Source organism: Halichoerus grypus, chromosome 5 (assembly GCF_964656455.1).
Source record: "Halichoerus grypus chromosome 5, mHalGry1.hap1.1, whole genome shotgun sequence".
Classification (NCBI taxonomy): domain Eukaryota; kingdom Metazoa; phylum Chordata; class Mammalia; order Carnivora; family Phocidae; genus Halichoerus; species Halichoerus grypus.
In genome coordinates, this window is record NC_135716.1 from 124,447,751 (window position 1) to 124,471,008 (window position 23,258).

The window sequence follows — 23,258 nt, forward strand, 5'->3', positions numbered from 1 at the left end:
CTGGGAATTGGGCATTGCCCAGATTATACATGAATATCTTTACCAGTAGAGAATGAATACTTCCTGGTGGCCAGATTCAAAAATATGTTATTGATAGAAAACACTGAGCAGGCATATTTCTTTATCCAGAGCCGAGAGAACATGGCTCTTCTCATTCCATTTGCAACTCTTCTCTAAATTAACATTGATTATTTAATCAGCAACCTTCAATCCTACCATTTAGCCTATAATTTATCTGTCTTATTTGTAAGGGTATTACATATAGGGTCATCTAATGACTTGTAAATTTTTGAAAAGATATTGTGTGTAGAATCCTAGCCTTAGACCTGATTCATGGTAATTAGACCATAGGCCAAAGAAATGAATTTGTGGGCCTTCTGGATACTTAACCCTGTTTCCTCTCTAGATGCCATCCCTCTTATTCACATACACCCATAGTGTGCTTTTATATATTTATTTTTCCAAATGGAGAACTCTACTAGGAACAAGGGAAGGGGGACTGAAGATTATCTTTTTTTCCTGGCAAGATTCCAGGTGTGGATTATTTCATGAGATGTGAGTGGGTGGAGAATCAGAAGAAAGACACTTTGTCTAAAAACTCTGGTCTTCAAGGTTGAAAGATTCTGTTAAAGTGGTAGATAATACCCAGTGACTCCCTTTTGGGCCTAAATAGCCAGACTGACTGAGATCATGTATTTAACTGTGATTTGCCTTTTCTCTTTGGGAATTGACCTTTTGTGGATTTTGAATCAGAAGTATTGAATCAGGTCTCTCAGATTTGAAGTTCTGGCTCTAGGGAGAGCAGGTATGGAAGATTTTAGGTCCTGGGTTTTAATGTTCAGAGCTTTTTTTCCCAATTCACAAGGCCAGTCACTGGGAAATAAATATTCAAAAGAAAATGTGTTTTGGTCCATTTTCTCTGAATTCTCATTGTACAGGAATACTTAAGTAAATTATTTGAAGGGCCTTGGATAGCTTCATTTAAAGATCCTATAACTTTTCATAAACAGGCAGAGGATGAAAAGTCAGATTAAGAGTTTTTGGATTCTTGAGGTCTTCTGAAGGGTTAACTCATTGATAAGATTATTAATGTTTATACCAATTTTCAAGTTTCTAGATAAAGTATAAGAATAAGCTAGTTACTGCTTATCAAAAGAGTATTGCTCATATAGTCTGTAGGGAAGAAATTTTCAAGCCATATTAAAGAATATTTATAGGAATTGTATTTTTAAACTTGGTTCTCTGAAAACATTAATGTACTTTAAATAATTATGATATGTCCTTTTATACTACACTTATGTGAATCATTTGATATCTTCATCAGTTTCAGAAGCTGCATAGAGAAAATCCTCATCAGGTCTTATTGTAGATTCACTTTCTTTGAGACTACTTTTACTGTTTGTCTAAGTTTCTCTCGAGGGGCCAGAAGGCTCCAGGACTAGGGATGGATTTTGCTTAGAAAGCAATAGAGGAGTCATCCTGCCGTAGATAAAATAATGTTACATTTGTACTTTGCTTCATAAGGTACAAAGTGATTTCCTCTAGTTTCTCATTTGGCACCCACTACAACTCAGAAGTAGATAGCATAGGTGGCATTATACAGTCCCCATTTCCTATTATAATTAAGGTTTTATTTTTTTCCTTTTTTTTTATTATGTTGTATCAATCACCGTACATTACATCATTAGTTTTTGATGTAGTGTTCCATGATTCATTGTTTGCGTATAACACCCAGTGCTCCATGCAGTACGTGCCCTCTTTAATACCCATCACCAGGCTAACCCATCCCCCCACCCCCCTCCCCTATAGAACCCTCAGTTTGTTTCTCAGAGTCCATCGTCTCTCATGGTTCGTCTCCCCCTCTGATTTCTCCCCCTTCATTTTTCCCTTCCTGCTTTTTTTTTTTTTCTTTTAACATATAATGTATTATTTGTTTCAGAGGTACAGGTCTGTGATTCAACAGTCTTACACAATTCACAGCGCTTGGAGGGTATGTGCTATAATTAAGGTTTTGAAGTTACTTATTGAAATTCTGATGAACTACTGGTAGATATAGGACTAGAACTTCCATATTCTAATTCATAGTCAGAATTACTCCTGGTTATCTGAGGGAGCAGATACTGGGTACTCAGTTTTCAAAATTCTTTAGTCTGAGTTTAAGCTCTGTAATTGTAATGATTATCTGGTTTTATCTGTCCGAGAATCAGCATTATAGGTAAGTAACCTGTTCTGTTTATTGGATGAAATGTTTTCATGTTCATTGTTTTAAAGAATATTCTGTTAGTGTGTCTGTGAAAAATAATTGCCCTGTACGAATTGGGTATATAAAACTACTTGCTACAGCTTGACTTTAAATAGATAATTTGGATAATTTGCAAAAAATACTTTGGGGGATGTTTAGAATGCAGTTGAGTATATAAAAGTCAGAGGTTACTAGGGAAAACTCATGCATAGTGTACCTTCTCAACTAATTGGAAAAAGCTGTGGAATATAACAGCCAGAGTGGCCCTAGTAGTTTGGCACAAAATTTAATGAGGGGAGGGAAATAACTGTCCTTAATATAAAATTTTTGGTTGTAAGAGATACAGTATGCCATTGACTACTCAAAATCATCAGTGCAGTGAACTCTTGGTTTTTTCCTTTGAATGTCAACATCTTTTATTTCAAGTGATGTAAATGGTTTATAAAAGTGATTCTCTGTTGTAATCCAAGTGTATTTGTACCTGAGTATAATTTAACTTTTTCTTCATTTAGGGTCATTTTTGCTGACAGAGGTTATGAGTGATACTTTCTGCCATCACTGCCAGAATATCTCTGTTTTTGCTTTTGTTAAATGATTTGGACTCCTCTGCTTTTTATGTTCTTATAACTTAGATTCTTTTCTATGTTCTGGAAGTTCTGTGACTTTTTATAATTTTCTTCTTTTCTTCATTTTTGTTGACTTTCATTTTGTTGTCACTAGTGCTATCATGCTACCTTCCTCTAGTAACTCAACCTTCCCTTCTAATTGAGTGCTTTTATTTCTCTTTAAACTTGGAAATCAGAATAACCAAGCTTGTTAGAATTATGTCTCATGATTCTTGAGTGATGCACTGAGGAATTTCTCTTTGAATGCCTAGATAAGCATTAGTGCAAGGAGATGTTTGTTTTAATTGTGTGTTTTCTTGTTTGCTTTCTGGTTTAGAGGCTGTGTCTTACATAAGTAAACAGGTTTCTAAATTCTGGATAGAGAAACAACAGTTATTTCTTTATATATGGCAATAAATTCTCATTAGCAATAAAACCCATTTAAAACAATTACCATTTATTTGAGACTAATTGAAGCTTAGCCTTTAGTTGCAGGAACTTTATTTTAGTAGTTTTTTTGTAGGCTCAAAAATGTTTTTACATATTGGTAAGCAGGCTATACCATTTATATGTTTCTGTGATGACTCATGTCATCAGATTTTATATTTAGTAATACATAAGAAGATCTGTTTTGTGACTTTTCTGCTTCTGTCTTCAGTGAGGTCTGTATCTTCAGTGAGGTCTGTGTACCGCTATTTCTTTTACATTATCATGGAAAGCTGCTGCTGCTTTTCTCTTGAATCTGATTTTAACGTAGAGAAATTTGTAAAGTGGTGAGAAGAGACTGAGCAGTTTGTTCAGGACACTCTTAGTAGGCAGAATTCTCTGTAGTGTGTTACGATTTAATTTTCACGTATCTAGTAATATTTGTATGGTAGACATTTGAAATATGTTGAGGATCTGGATTTTGTTCTCTTTCTTTAAAAAAGTATTGAAATTTGTTCTGACAGGCAGTTAGTTAATTTACTTGATAATAAGGTTGATTCTGTTAAGGTTTATCTTTTAGCTCTGATAGGGGAAGCCCAGAGTAGCCTATATGGTAGGTTTAGTTTAGCCTTAGTTCTTGGCATGGCCTTTCTCGTGTCTCATTTAAAAAGCTCTTTACTCTGGCTGGTTGAAATCTGAAGGACTCTAGCCTCATGAAAACACTTAAAATTGTTCTCTCTACAACTCCTTGATAGTTGTTCTTTGCTTGGTCCTGTTTTACACATGCAACTTTGTATGTGGAAGATGCAAGGGGACCTCTGTACAGATACTTGGTGTTTGCTGTCTTTTTCTGTTTTGCTTCTTCCTCTTTGGTGCTGTGTCCCACAAATTCCAGCTGCCTTACTTCCCCAAACTCCTTTTTTCTCTCCCTCTGCTCAGCGAGACCGCTTCCTGTTCCATAGTACTTACTGATGGTTCTTCCGTGTAGAAAATGTGGTACCTTATCTCATTTGTTTGCTCTCTCTCGCAGATCAGAGTCCTGCACTGCATACTGTCTAACAATAATTGTTTCCGTATTTTTTCCAGTAGTCTAGTTGTGTATGGTAGAAGGATATTCAGTGTTATTCTGTCATGACTGAAAGTGGAACTTCCTGATTTAATTTCAGTAGGCACTAGGTATGTTTTCTTCTTATGACAGTCCCAGCCTGAGGTTTGACCATTTGGAAATTATTTTTTGTTGACACTCTTGTGACAGTAAGGGCTAGTTTTTACTTATACCTTAAAAATGAGTTTAAGCAGTTTCTTTTTCTAAGAAGCTGAAGTCAGAGAAATTGGAATAATACCAATTTGAATTGAAGAAGGAGGATAAAAGAGACTTGACATTGTTTTAGTTGTGTTGATGGAGTGTTGCTATGGTTTGAGCAGAAGTAAAAATTGGGTTACTGGTTCAGATACAGTTCATGAGGATGTAAAAGATAAAGCAACACACAAGAAGATATGGAACAATGTTTACTAGGTTTAAAGTGGTAACCATAAGAGATGAAAGAGTAATGTAGCTAGGTTTTACTTATTTTTCTTAGACCCTTCAGGTTTTTTAGGTAGGCCAGATTTGATGTACTATACTTCAGAAAGCTAGGGTGAATATGCTCTTTTTATGTCTGTCAGTTGTCGAGTGTTTTGCAGAAATTTATTTTCCCTGATACTATTTTTATTGTTTATGCTAAGTTGGAGAACTCATTCAACTTTTGCTGTTGTTTGCTTCTTTTCATGTGTCTTAAATTATCTTCCCACTTAATTTTAAATGTAATTTTTCATGTTTTAACTAACAGTTCTCAGAATATAAAAGCATGAAATTACTTTGTTATGTTTAAACTTTTAGTTGGAGAAAAAGTGTCATGCTAATAGTTTATTGGCAATGAGGGGAGAAAGTGCCATTGAACACTAGTCAACACCTAAAGTATCTTCTTAATAAACATTTCAAAATATATATATAGGGATATGAAGAGTGAAGTTAAATGAACCAAGTGTAATATTTTATAAGTACTTTTTTTTTTTTAAGACACCAATCATGGTGGGGTGCCTGGGTGGCTCAGTCTGTTAACTGTCTGCCTTGGGCTCAGGTCATGATCCCAGGATCCTGGGATCGAGTCACATATCAGGCTCCCTACTTAACAGGGAGTCTGCTTCTCCCTCTCCCTCAGCCCCTCCCTTCTGCTTGTGCTCTCTCTCATGAGCTCACTCTCTCAAAATAAATAAAATCTTAAAAAAAAAAAAAAGACACCAGTCATGACTGGATAATGTTTTTATTTTTAAAATGCCATCTCATTTAATTCTAGAATCTTAATAGTTTTAAAAGTTTTATTTGTAAATTATTTACAAAAGTTGGACTAGATTTGAGGAGCACTCTAATCCCCTTCCATTACAATTTTTAGCTGGCAGTATGATGCTGGGTAAATGTCTTTAATGTCTGTGGTTGTCAGTTTTCTTATCTATTAAAAAAAATGGCATGATTTGATTTCTGTAATTCAAATTAATATATATAAATGTATCTTTCTTTGCCCTTCCTCTTTTGGTACTGCTCATGCTTTAGTTATTGACTTTCTTCTTATTTTGTATGCTGTCTATTGATATTTTCACACACTGTTGTGGCTTAAATTACCATCTCTATTGATGGATTTCCAAATGTATATATCCAATCAGATTATTCTTGAGCTTCAGACTGCTTACAATAGATATATCCATTTGCCTTCCCCACAATACACTCAGTGGAACATGTCTAAAATTGAACTTAACCATTGCTTGCTTCACGTACATCCAATATTTAACACTATCTTTTTCCTTAATTGGTAGTTTCTTTCACTTGCCCAGTCTAGAAAAACGGGAGTAATCATCAGTTACTTCTTCACTACAGCCCCTCGTCCACCAGTGTTACTGATTCAGCTTTATTTATTCTCATTGCCACTTTTTTTTTTTTCTAAAGTAGGCTCCCCACCCAGTGTGGAGCTCAATGCAGGGCCTGAACCTACTACCCTGAGATCAAGACCTGAACTGAAATCAATAGTCAGATGCTTAACCGACTGAGCCACCCAGGCGCCCCTTGTTGACACACTGTCTTCTTGATTACTGGAAATGCTTCCTTAATTGCTTTCTGTGGTGCTAGTATACTATTTCCTCAATGGACTCCTATACTGTAGCTGGAGTAAATGTTTTTAGAATAAAATCTATTCTTTAAAATGAACTATTGCATGATTTTTAAACATTCTCTTTATTCTCTATATTCTAGCTCTCTATATTCTAAACAGATTAAACCGTCAGTTCCTTGATTATTATGTTCTTTTACTTGAGGCTTTCTCATATGCCTGACCACCTGCTCTAGTCCACCCTTACCCCTGTCTCCCTGGTTATCTTCCTTTCTCTGTCTGCAAAGGGAGAAGGATGTTTAAATTTAGACATCATATACTCTGAGAAATCTTTCCAATCTTCCCAAGATTGACTGATTGCTCCTTGTGTGCTCTATCATAGCAACATGTACAGTAGACCTCAAGCTCTTTGAAGGAACCATATCTTTCTAGTTGGTTGATGTATCATTGGAGAAATGTCTAGCCTTATGCTGCTTTGAAAATGTCAGAGAAAAATTTAGTATGCTTTTGATAGAGATTTTTTTTATGCCATTAGTTTCACTTTTAATACTCTGAATTTATAATTTATAAAATTTAGTACTGGTAATGATTTCCTTTTTTTACTTAAAAACTAGATTTTAAGTTTTCAAAAGAAATGTTGAATAAACTACACAATCATTCACAGAGTTAACTCAGGAATTACAGAGAGATATTGGGATGGTGGGGGACATGGGAAAGAAGGGTGTATCTCTTGATTAGTTTGGTTGTCTGACCACATTTTCAGGTGGTGAGATAAATGTTTTTATATGGCTGTATGAAAAATGTAAGCTCACTTGTTAATACCAGACCCCAAAGAGAGGAAGTCATTGTATTATAAAATAAATTTACAAGTTTGGTATGATCAGAATGTTTTGTACAGTTTCAAATATATTTTTACAATCCAGAGTTTTGCTGGTAGGCTTTAGAAAGCTATACAGAATGATAAGAATTTGGTTGGGGTTATCTTTATTGAAGGACTTGAAAGAAAATGTGTGTCCCTATCTATTTATGTGTCTGTCCTACTTAAAGATTTTCAATAGAGGATATTACTCTGCTTTTTCTGTATAACCTCATAATTTTGAGTAGAAGCTAGAAATAATGAAAAATACAAGGCATATCCTGTATCTTTGAAGTTATTGTAAAATGATTATATACTGATAGCTTGAGAGATACATAGTTTGGCTATATTTGAGGTATGTTGCCTGGCAGAGTATTAGTTTATAACTAGAGATTACTGGCTTGTCTCTCTTATGTGAAATTGTTATGTATTTGCAATTTTAGAGTAGAAGGGGAACTTTTTACATGTTACAGTGTATTGTTTCTTAGAATAGGTAATCTAAAACTCTAGAGTAGGGAAAATATGTAAATCTTGATCTGACTGGTAGTCAGGATTTTTTCTAGATTATTGTGCAACTTTTATGATACTGACTACAATACAGTTAGCTGCATTCATCTTCCTGAATTCTTGAGGGAACTCAGGAATTTTATTGAATAGATTTAGAAAAACAGGTACTAGGAACCAGTTGAAAAGATATCTTTTAGGGTTTCTTACCACAAGAAATCTAGAGTCTTTAGGGAAGAAAAAAACACAATTTTTTGAAGGTTATAAATATGTGGATTAAAAAAATACTGACATACTCTTTAAACAATTCTCTGTGAAAACCTTTGTGTGGTACTTCAAATGGTATTCAATTTGAATACAAGGTTATTAAAACCCAGTAACAGTAAGGAACTGTAGGTTATTTAAAACTAGCAAGGGGAGGGGCGCCTGTGTGGCTAAGTCGTTGGGCGTCTGCCTTCGGCTCGGGTCATGATCCCAGAGTCCTGGGATTGAGCCCCTCATTGGGCTCCCTGCTTGGCGGGAAGCCTGCTTCTCCCTCTCCCACTCCTCCTGCTTGTGTTCCCTCTCTCGCTGTGTCTTTCTCTGTCAAATAAATAAAAAAAAACAAAAACAAAAAACTTATAAAACTAGCAAGGGGGATAAACAAAGTCAAGGTAGTTAGAGCTTGTTTAGTAAGAGTTTGTTGGTTGCAGGAATCTGAAAACCCATTCAAAGTATATCAAATATAAAAAAGGCTTATTTTAAATAAATAGTAGGCAATCTTATGAATATTCAAGGTCAGGAAATAAAGCCTGGCCAGGCCTTGTGAAATTATAACCTTTTGGTATTTAAGATGATACTCTCTTACCTGTGCTTCAATTTATGCAGTACAGACTGGTTCTCTTTTTACTGACGTTTTCTGCTCACTTTCCCCGCATATTTTCAGTTTGCAAACAGCAGTGACTTTCCACTGTTCTTGCTCTGGCCCCAACTTTCTACTTTACCTTTCTTCTCAGATCCTCTTCACATTCTGTAACAAAAGCCTGGTTAATGACTGTACACTAGATCGACTCCCCTGAGTCAGGTTTTCATCCCTTGCAAAATTATCATTGGTCATGGGTAGAGTTAACAGTTGGAGGTGGGGGAAGCAAAGTCTGTTTTGGCCAATGCTTTTTGGAAGGATGTCTTCCAGAAAAGAGGTTATTGGGCAGTGTAGGCTGTCAGAAGATGCCCATCATAGACCATTTGTTGTTTTGGGTCCAACTGTATTCTTGACCAGTTGTATGTAAAATGAGTAGAAGTAGCAGAGGTATTATACTAATTGTCCATGTCATTTTATTTCTGCATAATATTCCATTTTATGGATATGTCATAGTTTGTTTACCTATTGGAGGACATGTTGATTGTTTCCAGATTTTGGTGATTATAAATAAGACTACTATAAACATTTGCATTTGCAGGTTTTGTGTAGACGTAGGTTTTCAAATCAGTTGAGAGTATACCTAAATTTGTACTTTCTAGATCTTATGGTAAGAGTATGTTTAGTTTTGTAAGAAACTGCCATGCTGTCTTCCAAAGTAGCTGTACCATTTTGTATTCCCATCAGTAATGAATGAGAGTTCTGTTGCTCTGTATCTATCCTCAGCAGAATTTGGTATTGTCAGGTTTTTAAATTTTAACCAATCTAATTGGTATGTGGTGGCCCTTCTGTATTTTTAATGCATACATAAGCAGAGACCTTTTGGGCCATATAAAAATATTTGCCATGCTTGATATTTTATTTCATGTAGTAGATGTTTTTATAAACTTTTTTTGTGGGGCGCCTGGGTGGCTCAGTCAGTTAAGTGTCTGCCTTCGGCTCAGGTCATGATCCCGGGTCCTGGGATCGAGTCCCGTGTTGGGCTCCCTGCTTGACAGGGAGCCTGCTTCTCCCTCTCCCTCTGCCTGCCGCTCTGCCTACTTGTGCTCGCTCTCTATCTCTCTGTCAAATAAATAAATAAAATCTTTTTAAAAAACCCTTTTTTTGGTAAATGAAATAATCTTAAAGGTTTTATTTGGCTTTTAAAGGTTTCTAAAGGATAATGTTGGTAATTTTTATTTAAAAAAAATTTTTTTTTTTAAGATTTTATTTATTCATTTGAGACACAGAGATAGAGAGAGAGAGAAAGCATGAGCAGGGGGAGAGGCAGAGGGAGAGGAAGAAGAAGCAGGCTCCTTGCTGAGCCAGGAGCCCGATGTGGGGCTCGATTCCAGGACCCTGGGATCATGACCTGAGCCGAAGGCAGACGCTTAACCATCTGAGCCACCCAGGCGCCCCAATGTTGGTAATTTTTAAAGCAAAGAATTTTTTTGCATAATTAATTCCCTTGTTATAAATCTTTTCAAAGCTCTTTCAGAAATGAAGCTTTCTTTAGAATAGTGAAGTGTTTTATCATGGAATAAGAAATTTCTCAGTAATATATTCACCTGCCTTTTGAGTTATAGTATATAATACCTTATTAAAATTTATTTTACCCCAGGGGGTGCCTGGATGGCTCAGTCATTAGGCGTCTGCCTTCACCTCAGGTCATGATCTCAGGGTCCTGGGATCGAGCCCCGCATCGGGCTCCCTGCTTGGCGGGAAGCCTGCTTCTGCCTCTCCCACTCCCCCTGCTTGTGTTCCCTCTCTTGCTGTGTCTCTCTCTGTCAAATAAATAAATAAAATCCTTAAAAAAAATTAAAATAAAATTTATTTGACCCAAAAGATTAAAAAAAGTGATAACTATTTTTTGATGTTGGAATTATGGGGACCTTATTTCTTTTCATGATTTACATTTTTTGGTCTTTGTTATGTAACTAGAAAATATTAAAAAAATCAAACATATAAAATTTAATTCTCATAAAGATATATTAAGGGATTTAAAAAAGAACCTCGCCATCCCCAGATCTTCATTTTCCGTGGTGTTAAGGAGGGAAGAGCACTAGTTGTCGAATCAGGAGGCATTGGCATGGTTCTCAGCCCTTACTTAGCTGGCCAATCATGGAGTCCCTGAGGCATTGGCATGGTCCTCAGCCCTTACTTAGCTGGCCAGTCATGAAGTCCCTTAGTCTCCTTGAACTTCATTTCTTCAGTTGTGAGATGAGGAGGTTGTACCTGTCTTTGAGGTGGCACCTTCCAGCTCTAATATTCTATAATTCTGTGGTGCCTGTACTTGTTATACACTCTAGCTCCTTTTACACCATTGGATGTGTCTTGAAGCTTTTGTCAGAAACATTCAGTGGCTTAATAATTGAAGAGTTATGTTTAAATCTTACTAGGTAGCAATCTACACGCTTGAAAAACACATTTAAAAATATTTTGTATTTATTAGTGCCATTGTCTTTAGTCAGTATGTATATTCCTGGAAGATCTTAGTTGAGATACACATTTTAAAAAAATTCTGTTTATTGTTTGTAGCTGTTTTTTGTAGGGCTTACTGTATTTTATTTTTTATTTTTTGAAAAAAATCCAGTGTATTTGTTTAATATATTCATCACAAGGGCTCAACCAGAGACTTAATTTAAAAAACAGAAACAGAACAAAAATGACACCACAGCTTAAGCTACAGAGTCCTAGACAGGAATGAAAAAAAGGACAGACCATCTAAAGAAAAAATAAAAAGGCAACACAAGGAGAGAGGCTAGACAGTCCAGGATCTTGGCTGGAGACCTGATTTGAGTAGGTTTCTTGCAGATACTTCTTAGAGGCTGTGGGGTTTTTCCAGAGCTCGGCAGCATGTGTGTTCAAAGGGCTATCGATGTTGGGTTCTCCTAGCAGGCTCTGGATGGACAGCAGGATGGTCCTGCCATCATACAGGGTAGACCACTTGCCCTTCAGGATGCCCAGGCAGATGTTCCCCTGGGTGTCCATGCTGGGGTGGTAGCAGGGTGTGAGGAACTTCACCGTGTGGGTGCACTGTAAGGGTAGCCCCTGGCAAACTCCAGGGAGAGCGTGTACCTCAGGTCTTCATATACCGAGCCAGGTGCACCATTTGAAAAGGTGGTCTGATTCAGGGAAGGCAGAAATTCCTGTGTCACAGACATCATGAAGGTCATCAGCTCCTGCTGTAGCCTCTTGCCCACGGGGCCCTGCGCAGCGCCCCTGCTGGGCTCGACTCCTTTGTGGGTGGCGGCTGGGACACTGTTCTGGGAGGCCACCCGGGTCATGCAGGGATGGAGCAGGGCTTCCTGTATTTTAAAAAAGGTGTCATGGAGTCTATGCATTAGAGTCACCCCTACAGCGATTTAACTGCTTCTTTCATATTTGTTGAGTTATTGTGGTGTTCAGTCTAAGGACCCTTTGAAATTTTTGATATGTTAAAAATGGATTGTAAAATGTACTGAAGGAGGTCCTGGTTTCTAATTTTTTAGAAATTTAATGTGTATTCAGTATTGAAATAAGCAGTCAGTCTGTAGGCTGTACCCTCTTTGGTATATCAGATAGGAGTAAGACTCTTGGTATGTGTTCCTATGCGGTTAGGAAGTGCAGCAAGGAATAGAGGAAAACAGGATGAAAGAGAAAGGTCCTTTCCTGGATGTTTTTATTTTATTCTAATAAAACATTTCATTTCATTTCCTCTTTCAAAAAGTCTACCTGTTCTCTCTTCCTCATGCTGAACATCAACACTAGAGATGAACCACTGTGGTTCCTCAATCTCCACCCACTCATATACATACTAAGAAAAACTAATTCTACACAGCTGGGAAGCAGGATTTAAAGATAGGTGTCTTTTTTTTCTTTTTAAAGGAGTGGAATAGTAGTAGAGAATAAGTTTTATTTCTCTTGATTCTAATAAAATTCAAGTATTATGTTAAGATCTGGTCATCACAAGTTCATTCGATGGTTAGGATTTGAAAGTATTAACTTCTCTAAATGCAAGTGAAAATGAACTTCTAGTTTAAGAGAAATGTCAGTTATACTAACATTTCTCTGGAAATGGAAGAGTTATCTCTACATGCTATTATGTTAGGGATTTTGTGGTTAGTGCTAAAGACCAGTAAGTTAACAGCAGCTAGATGATATTTTAACGATTTATTGAAGGTGAATGTGCCAACTATAACCAAAGAAGTGGTAAAAGTAAAGATCATTGAACATTTTAAATAGTTTATATAAGGACACACTCTGTAAATACTGATTTTCGTGGCACAGGTAATTTTTTCTCTTAGTTATGAAAAATAAATGATGTTTCTATTTTTAACATGCAGGCTTATTTTTCCTAACCAGATTGTACTTTGCCTTTAGAAGTTTTTCAGTCAAATCAGTATAAGTAAAAATTTTTCTCTTATAGTTTGTAGTTAATTAAAATTGTGTGTGTATAATTTAAACAGAGGCAAACATTACTATTATTATTATTATTTTTTTACCAGAAACAAAATAGGAGGCATAGGAAGATGTTTAAGTATAAAGAGAGTGAGGGCTCATACTATCAAATACTTACTGAAATTTTTTGAGATGTTCAAAAACCTTAATTCATTTACATTCAAAAGCAAAAAGCAAGGTTAGTGATCCAGGGAATGGGTGCGGAACATAAGAGGATGTTGAGTTGCCTGTTCTCACATATCTTACTAGAAATATTACTTCTGATACATGGTGCAGACTGTTTGCTTTCTTGATTTATGAAGATTTAAAACATTTAGCTCACGGATAATTTTTAAAAATTATATTGCAGTTATACATTATCTTTGCCTGTCAGTTGTTAACAGTTAATTTCATTCACTTAGCTCAATTGTGAGTAGCAATGTCTTTTCTAATATTGGTAATTCCTAATGACTCTTTATTTCCTTATAGGATTGACATAGCATAGTGATTCTCAATTGTGGCTGCACATTAGAATCACTTAGAATGTTTTAAAAATATATGAATGCCTAGCTTTGCCCTAGAGATTCTGATTTAAATAGCCTGTGCAGCCTCATTTATCTCTCTGTCTCTATTTTAAACCTCTCTAAGTGATTCTAATATTCAGTCAGGTTTGGAAACCTTATAGAATAGTTTTAGAACCCATCCAAAGCATTTAATGCCGAGACTAAATTTCTTTCTTTTTTTTTTTTTTAAATGATTCAACTTAAGGGAAATTTCAGATTGGTTTTTCTATTAAAACATTTTTGTTATAAATTTATTTATTATTAGGGGAAAAACTTCTAAATTTTGCATATGTATTTTCCTTTTTTCTCATTTTGCCCCTTTAAAGTGAGCACTAATCTTTAATTTGGAATCTAATAAGATGTGTTCTGGCATTTATTAAGCATAACTCTATTCTAAATCTACAACAATAATAAGAAATGCTTATATTGTTTATAGGCCATTAGATGGCCCAGAATTTCAAAGGTCCAGTCCAAATAGCAGATGTGAGAAGTGGTTTTACAGAAATATGTTGTACTTTGATCATATTTTTATTAATTTGGTCATATATTTTGAAGAGTAACTAATAAGGCTTTGTAAATTATCATATACAGTTTTCTTCACTCTTCATAATATATAAATATTCAGTGAGAGCCAACAAATATATTTTGTAGGAGCAATTTAAATTTTTTGGTTAATTATTTTTAATTATTAAATGTTATAGAATAATTTGTTCTTAAAGTAGTTTAGAATCAGTTAAAACATTTTTTTTTGAAAAACTTTCTAAGAATTTTAAATGATCTAATCCATCTGTGAGATAGATTTGTGTCAGTTGATATTTACTAATTCAGCAAGTGTCTGTTGAGTGCCTTCTTCATGCTAGTGGAGTGCTAGTTGCTGGAGATAAATGAACAGATAGGTCACCTACTTTAATAAAATGGGTATTATATGTAATTATTGCAAGGTCGTCAATATTTTTATGTGTCCAGTACTCTCAGATTTATTTATTTTTCTGGAAGTTTTCATTTTGTCAAAAGAAAGAAATATGAAATGTTAGGCATCATCAGCACTTGAAGGTCAGTGTGAAATGATGATAAATGCTTATGAAACATTAATTAAGCTGGTAAGAAAAAGTGTTTGCCAAGATCATCAAGGTTCTAGGTCATCGTTTGTCCCTGTCCCCCACCTTCCCCATTCAGAGTCTGATATTGGAAAAATGAAAGTCTCAAACTTCATAAAAACTAACATTTTGGTTAAATTTGCTGTAGAGTTTGAGAAAAAAATTTACAATGTCATACTTTATTGGTGAGTAAATTTTCATTAGTTTTGAATATGATTCTTTAAAGCTTTTTCTGTTCTGAAATTTATTATAGGCCTAATATTCTGACTTCATAGTATAAGCCATAACAAGGGGCTAAAAATGTAAATGACTGGTTCTTTTTGAAAATCTTGTGTAGTTTACATTTTGTTCAAGTATTTTTTTTTAAAAAAAGATTTTATTTATTCACTTGAGACACAGAGATACAGAGAGGGAGAGAGAGAGCATGAGCGGGGGAGAGAGGCAGAGGGAGAGGGAGAAGCAGGCTCCCCGCTGAGAAAGGAGCCCAATGTGGGGCTTGATCCCAGGACCCCGGGATCATGACCTGAGCCGAAGGCAGAAGCTTAACCATCTGAGCCACCCAGGCACCCCTTGTTCAAGTATTTTATAAGTGTTTTGCAACTTTAAGGAAACTATCAGTACTTATATATTTGCATGAATATTTCATACTTTGGGTAATTTAGAGGATTTGGGTGCTTGATATTTTGATTTTTTTTGTTTCTAGGTTGTTAGAAATAAGATCTTAGATTTGAAATATTTTCCTTTTTTTTCCCTTTTTTTTTTAGAAGAAACTCTTTGAAACTTAAAACCATGTAAAACTTACCTTGTCTTCTTTAAAATGTTTAAAAGATTCCTGGGCCTACATTTAGAGATTGTTTTAGTAGATTTGGGATAGACAAGGCACCTAGATTTTTTTTTTTTTTTAAAGACTTTATTTATGTATTTATATTAGAGAGTGCGTGTGTTTGTGTGCGGGGGGGCGGGGGTTGAGGAGAGGAGAAGGGCAGAGGGAGAGAGAGAAAATCCCAAGCAGACTCCCTCCTGAGTGTGGAGCCCCATGACGGGCTCCATCCCACCATCCTGAGATCCTGATGCTAGCTAAAACCAAGAGTCGGACACGCAACTGACTGAGCCAGCCAGGTGCCCCCAGGCACCTATGTTTTTAACATGCATCTAGGGAATATGGATGTAGGTGGTCCTTAGACCGCTTTGAGAAAATATGTCTGTACAGACTTTCTCTTCCACCTTTAAGAGACTCCCATGACCCTACATTTTGTGGGATGAAAGAGAAATTTGTCTGGAGGAAGGTGATATTGAGGGAAAGATAGGACATAGTAGAGATAGGTCCTTGAGAACATCTTCCATCATTTCTTTGATTTTTTTTTTTTAAGATTTATTTGAGAGAGAGTGTGTGTGGGGAGAGGAAGAGGGACAGGGAGAAAAGCAGATTCTGCTAAGTGCAGAGCCTGATGCGGGGCTCCATCTTACAACCTGAGATCATGATCTCATGACTGAAATTGCATGACCTGAGCCAAAATCAAGAGTCGGCCGCCCAACTGACTGAGCCACCAGGTGCCCCTATCATTTCTTTGATTATGAGAAATGATTGAAATCTTTCAGCTTTCTGGAGGAATTCAGTTAATATGCAGTACCATTTGAAGACTACAACAAAATGCAAACTCACATTATATGACTTTTGTGATGATTAATTTGAAAATAGGCATTATTCTTACAAAATGATTTTCTAATGTCTTAATAGGCTAGCAGAAACTTAAATTGGCAGGCTCTTGAAGAAATCGGTGGTTCTGGTTTTGAGAAATTATTTTTTCATTTCTAGACATAGTAATTTATATGTCTGTTCAGAGTCCCAGGTTTAACTAATTAATTTAAAACTACCTTAGAGTGAAAAAATTACAGTAGCTTGTTAATCATGCTTGTAATCATATAAAAAATAATGGTTTAAGACCTGCATCTATTTTGACTTATTAAGTGTTCTTAAGAGTAGGTGAAATTCTAGTTGGTCACTAGAACAGTAAATTAGGACTTCCTAATAAGTATTTCAGTGCTAGGGTAGTTACCTTTGCTTAAAGCTGTTGCTTCAGTAATAACGATCCTTTGAAATAATTTTTATCAGTCAGCAGACTTGTAATCTGGGCTCCTGTTTCTTGCTCTGGCTTAATTCAATTCAGCAAACATCTGTTGAGTACTTACTATAGGCTTCGCCTAGTCTTAGACACACATATTATAAAGATAAGTTAGATTTGGTTTGGTCCCTTTCCCCAGGAGAAACACATTTTAAACTACTACCCCATTTCCATCCCTATTCGTATTTTAGGTACACGAGTCTTGCTTTTGTTTCTTTCAACTATTTTGCTCCCTTTCACCATCGGACATTTTTCTTCTATCTCTAGTGTCTCAGTTAATTATTTAGTATCTTGAGAATGTTTATGAAGCTGTTACTTTTCCATAACACTCGAGATGTGATTGCAGTGTATTTGTTTATTATGCCTTTCCTTTTGTTTTCGTAATTGGTGCAGAATAGGTGGGCAACTGATAATTGGAAAATAAATACATGAAAGAATGCTCAAAGTTTTTTATTCCTTTAACAACTCTAATTTTCGTATATTTGCCTTTATCTGTCCTTGTCTCCTTTTTTTTTTTTTTTAAGACTTATTTATTTGAGAGAGAGAGAGAGAGCAAGAGAGAGAGAGCATGCACACGAGCAGGGGAGGGGTAGAGGAGAGGGAGAGAGAGTCCCAAGCAGATTCCACACTGAGAACGGAGCCTGATGCTGGGCTCAATTTCACGACCCTGAGATCACAACCTGAGCCGAAATGAAGAGTTGACCACCCAACCAACTGTGCCACCCAGGCGCCCCCTTGTCTCCTTTTCTTACCTGGCTTAGATTGCCTGATCTTTAAGAACATAGCTCACTTGCCAACATTTTTTCCTCCCCTCTCCCATTGCTTTTCCTTTGTTCCTACTGAAGAGAAACATACTTCTGCATACTGGTACCAGTATAAATTCATGATTTCCAGTTAGAGAGTGGAGCCTCTCGGGTGGCCTGCACCTGCCATATTTCCCTAATCAGTTTTTCTTTGTGACTATTTAAGATCTTTTTAACTCTTACTAAGCCACCAGGCCCTCACTCCGCAGGTGATCTTGCTTTCTGCTGCATGAGAAAATAAAAGGCAGCAGAGGAGAACTACCTCAGTCAACGTCTTGCCACATACTTATCTGCATCTGTACCCATAGTTTGTGAGTGAGAGTGTAGCCTACTGATTATGCTTTTGGGAGGCAGAGAGGCTTAGTTGGGTTCAGATCTACCACTTGAAACCTTGCAAGTTACTTAACCTCAGAGTTTCTTCCCTCATTTATAAAAAGAGAGTAATAATATATATAGGGCTGCTAGCAGTTGTAAAGAGCATAATACCTTATAAGTAGTAAATTTTCAATTCAAAATGATGGTGATGATGATGATAAATAATCTTAAAGTAAATGGAGGGATCTCTTTTTCCTACCTGAGGCTAAGCCTTCCAGCAGTGAGTTGAGCTCCATTCCCTCTTAACTTTCTTTTAGGAACCTTGCTCTGTTTGTTATTACTCTTATTTTTCAGAATCAACCTTTCCAGTGGGCCCTTTCCCATCAGCATTTACACATGTTTCAGTCTTTCCTGATTTAAAAATCATCATACTCCATATACTTTTTCAACTATTTTTCTATTTACTTTCTCCCCTTCACAACTAAATTTCTTGAGGAAGTTGAATAAGTTGCCAGTTTCCAGGTACCAGGATAGACTCTGAAAAGAGAAAAGTGATAATTTTTGTTATAGAGGCCTGACCGTATTTTCAGGATTGTTGGTGAAACCTTTATGCAAAAGAAAATACCCTTTGAAATACATTAGAAATTACGTTTTGGGGCTTCTGTGTGGCTCAGTTGGTTAAGCGTCTGCCTTTGTCTCAGGTCATGATCCTGGGGTCCCGGGATCGAGCCCTGCATCAGGCTCCCTGTCCCTCTGCCCCTTCTGCTGTTTGTGCTCTTTTTCTCAGTATCAAATAAATAAATAAAATCTAAAAAAAAAAAAAAGAAATTACACTTCTTTCAGGGGGTTAAATATATATTGAGAAAATACACAATGAAGACTTCTTGGAAAGGGGCAAGTGTTTTTGTATAATTGTTTGAGGCTATCAGAATTCTTCTTTAATTATGAATGACAAATGTTTTAGTTAAAATACTGCTTACCCTGTTTATGGTCCATTCAAGAAAAAAATGGTATTCTTCTGTTACATTCTGTTATTGAATTAGTATTTTTACTAGTAGGTGAATAGGAAGAATTGTTAAATAGGCTAATTTTATTACTATTCTGCTATTTAAAAATAAGGCAGGAAATTAAGGCTTCATTTAGGTTTTCAATCATTTCTGAATTTTAGATATAGGCTGATTTTCCTAGTGTATACAGTCTAAGCTCAGTATTTCACGTAAGTTAGGATATGTAAATAATCATATTATGGAAAAAACCCTGGCAAGAATCTACAAGTATTTAACCTTTCCACGTTTTGGTTATGCCATCTATAAAGTGGTACTAATACCTGTTTCAGAGGGTTTTTGATCAAAAATATAATCATATATGTGAATAATTTATATAATATTATATATAATATTATAATTAAATATAATTAATATAATATATAAATAAATATATATTATATATAAATAATATTATATATAATATATATATTATACTCTAAATATTCATAAAAAGAGTACAACTAAGGTAAACAATAGCTGTACAAAGAGTAAAGTTAATAGTAGTACAAGTATAATGAGATTATAAGGTAGTAGTGTCAATATAAGAGGTAAAAAATATTTTTATTCCACCTTGTGATTTTAAAATTTTATATAAATCCAGCTGTTACCAGATGGTTATACACCTTAAAAAAAAAAAACAAAAAAACAAAAACTTTTACCACTTATTTAAGTACACTGTGCTGTGAATATGTTGGTCTAATAAATACTGTGATATAACTGTTATAATAATTGTTTTATATATATATATATATATACACACACACACATATATATATATATGAGTGATTGATATATCATACCAAACTGAAGAAACTATTGTCCTTAACTGTTTCCTCCCCTTCCCCCCGCCCCAGCCTCCTCATCAGAATGTACTTTTTAGGAGTATATTGCCATGCCAGGCATAATGGTATTTTAATGTCACTACTGTGCTGAAGCACTAAAGTTAAAAGACTAGAATTGTGCTTACTTAGGGACTTAAGATGCGTAACCATAGGAGGTCTGGAGATTACATTTATTTGACAAAGATTTTACATTTGAAATGCTCTAGCAGTTACCACTTTTTATTTTAAGATTTTATTTATTTAACAGGAAGAGTGAGAGAGGACGAGCAAAGGGAGCGGCAGAGGGAGAGGGAGAAGCAGGCTCCCCACTGAACAGGTTCCCCAGTGCGGGGCTCCATCCCAGGACCCTGAGATCATGACCTGAGCGCAGACACTTAACCGACTGAGCCGCCCAGGCACCCCTAGCAGTTACCACTTTTAAGCAGAATAGAGATAATATCTAAAAAGGTATTTTGAACAGATTTTCATATTGAACAGAGATAGCAGAGTAAATGACAGTAAATTTGCTAACATAAAATTTTTTTTAACATAATTAGATGGGCTGTCTTAAATTCTTATATTGCAACTTAAATACATACCTCAACTACATACTTTCCCTTTTGCTATTCTAAATAGCAAAGCAATAGTGGCTACAGGGAAGATTATAAGATTGATTGATTGATTAAAAATGCGTTAATTTAGGGGTGCCTGGGTGGCTCAGTCAGTTAAGCGTCTGCCTTCAGCTTGGGTCATGATCCAGAGTCCCAGGAGACAGCCCCCCAATCAGGCTCTCTGCTCAGCAGGGAGTCTTCTTCTCTCTCTGCCCCTCACCCTGTTTGTGCTCTCTCTCTCTCTCTCTCTCTCTCACTCTCTCCTGGTCTCAAATAAATGAATAAAATCTCTTTTAAAAGTATTTACTTATTTTAGAGGGGGAGGGGAGAGTGAGAGCTGGGGCAGGGGGTGGGGTGGGGTGGGTAGGAGCGGAGGGAGAGGGAGAGAGTCTCAAGAAGATTGTGTGCTGAGCCTAGAGCCCAATGCAGGGCTCGATCTCAGGACCCTGAGATCACCACCCAAGCCAAAACCAAGAGTCGGACACTTAACCCACTGTGCCACCCGGCACCCCTGCAAGATTTATTTTAATTTTTATTTTAAAAAATTAAATTTTTTATTTAAATTTTTTTTTTAAAAGATTTCATTTATTTATTTGGCACAGAGAGAGAGGGAGAGAGAGCAAGCACAAGCAGGGGGAACGGCAGGCGGGGGAGAAGCAGGGTCCCTGCTGAGCAAGGAGCCTGACGGGGGGGCTTGATCCCAGGATCCGAGGATCATGACCTGAGCTGAAGGCAGCTGCTTAACCGACTGAGCCACCCAGGTGCCCCTAAACAGTTTTTTTTTTTTTAAAGGGGCACCTGGGTGGCTCAGTCAGCTAAGCGTCTGAGTCTTGATTTCGGTTCAGGTCATGATGTGTCAGGGTCATGAGATGTAGCCTGTGGAGCCTGCTTAAGATTCTCTCCCTCTGCCCCTCTGCGCTCTCCAACCCCACCTGCTCATGCACAGGTGAGAGCTCTTGCTCTCTCTTAAAAAAAATAATAGTATTTTAAAGAACAATTTTAGATTTACAGAAAAATCAAGACTATATTACAGAATTCCCTTATACACCCTACCCCATTTCCCCTATTTTTAGTATCTTATCTTAGTATGATATATTAATTATAATTAATGAATCAATATTACTACATTATTATCTAAAATCTATACTTTATTAGTTTTTACGCAGTATCTTTTTTCTGCTCTGAAATCCCATCTAGGATACCAATTAGATTTAATTTTCATGTCTCCTTAGGCTTCTCTTGACTGTGGCAGTTTCTCAGACTTTCCTTGTTGATGACCTAAGCAGTTTTGAGGGGTACTGGTCAGGTATTAATATTCTTTATTGGAATTTGTCTGATATTTTCCTCATGATTAGGCTGGGGTTGAAGGTTTGGGGAGGAAGAACACAGAGGTTAAGTGCCATTTTTATCACATCATACCAAGGGTATATACTATTACTATGATTTAGTGCTGTTGATGTTGATTTGATCACTTGGCTGAGGTAGTATTTTTCAGGTTTCTCCACTGTATTCTTTTTTCCTCACCCTTTCTATACTGTATTTTTTGGAAGGAAGTTACTCTGCACAGCACATACTTAAGGAGTGGGGAGTTAGGTTCTCTCTCCTTGAGGGCAGAGTGTCTACATAAATTATTTGGAATTCTGCTTGGGAGATTTTTCTTTCGTCATTCAATTCTTTATATCAGTGTGGACTTAAATATTTATTTTTATACCTTGGGTTATAATTTAGTACTACTTTGTTTGGCCATTGGGAACTTCTTTGTTAGCTCTCTATGTCCCATCAAGGTGGTGTATTTTTGGTATGTCTCTGTGTCTGTGTGTGTATACTAACCTGTGTATATACACATAACCATAAATGTATTTTTAAAATTTCATTTTATTTGATAGAGAGTGAGAGAGCACAAGTAGAGGGAGAGGAAGAAGCACGCTCCCCGCTGAGCAGGGAGCCAGACAAGGGGCTCCATCCCAGGACCCTGGGATCATGACCTGAGCCAAAGGCAGACGCCTAACCGACTGAGCCACCCAGGCTCCCCTCCATAAATATTTCTATGTATAATCATCTGCATCTCTACTAAGCTAAACATGAGTTCATATTTTGACTCTACCTCTAATCCCTTATATTACCACTGGATCATTCTAGCTCCTCCCCTTGCTTATCTGTAAATTCCCAATCCGGCACTGGCAGACTTGGCCATCTATCACCCATTTATTTAATTGTTTAATTCCAATATAAATATATAGCAGTATTAGAATTGTTAACTCTTACACCTGTGGGAAATAACTACATCAGTTAGAATATGTGCTTATGTGCAATTCCTTTTGCCTTTAGTCTTAGAGATGCCACTCATCTCCAAAGTTACCTAGGTCAGGACCTTTTCCTTCTTACCCTCTCAGTGAGATTTATAATACAGTTAGATCTTGCATCAGTTTATATTCCTTCTTAGGATCCCCTGACTTCTAAATGATTTTTTTAAATTTGCATACCTTAAGGTTCATTTTTTGTCCTTTAAAGTTTTATGGGTTTGACAAATGCATAATGTATGCATCCAAGATTACAGTATCATATAGAATAATTTCATTAATATAAAAAAATCACTTTTGTGTCATGTTCAGCCCTCCTGCCTTCCCCCAAACTTCTGATCTTTTTACTGCCTTTATAGTTTTATCTTTTATAAAATGTCATATAATTGGAATCATAATATATAACCTTTCAGACTGAAGAAATTTAATTTTTAAATGCTCTTTTCTAGTATCCTTAGAAACTTTGTTTTGGAATGACCTTGATAGAAGTTTTGTCCAGATTTCCACCTA

The 23,258-nt window shown here is 36.2% G+C and overlaps 1 protein-coding gene and 1 pseudogene across 8 annotated transcripts in view; one reads left to right on the forward strand and one right to left on the reverse strand.

The window, feature by feature from the left end:
- The window catches only part of ZZZ3 (zinc finger ZZ-type containing 3), a 110,808-nt gene that overhangs the window by 52,157 nt on the left and 35,393 nt on the right, over positions 1-23,258 (forward strand). The window lies entirely within an intron of this gene.
- Positions 11,110-11,841, reverse strand: LOC118549134 (ubiquitin-conjugating enzyme E2 C pseudogene; annotated as a pseudogene).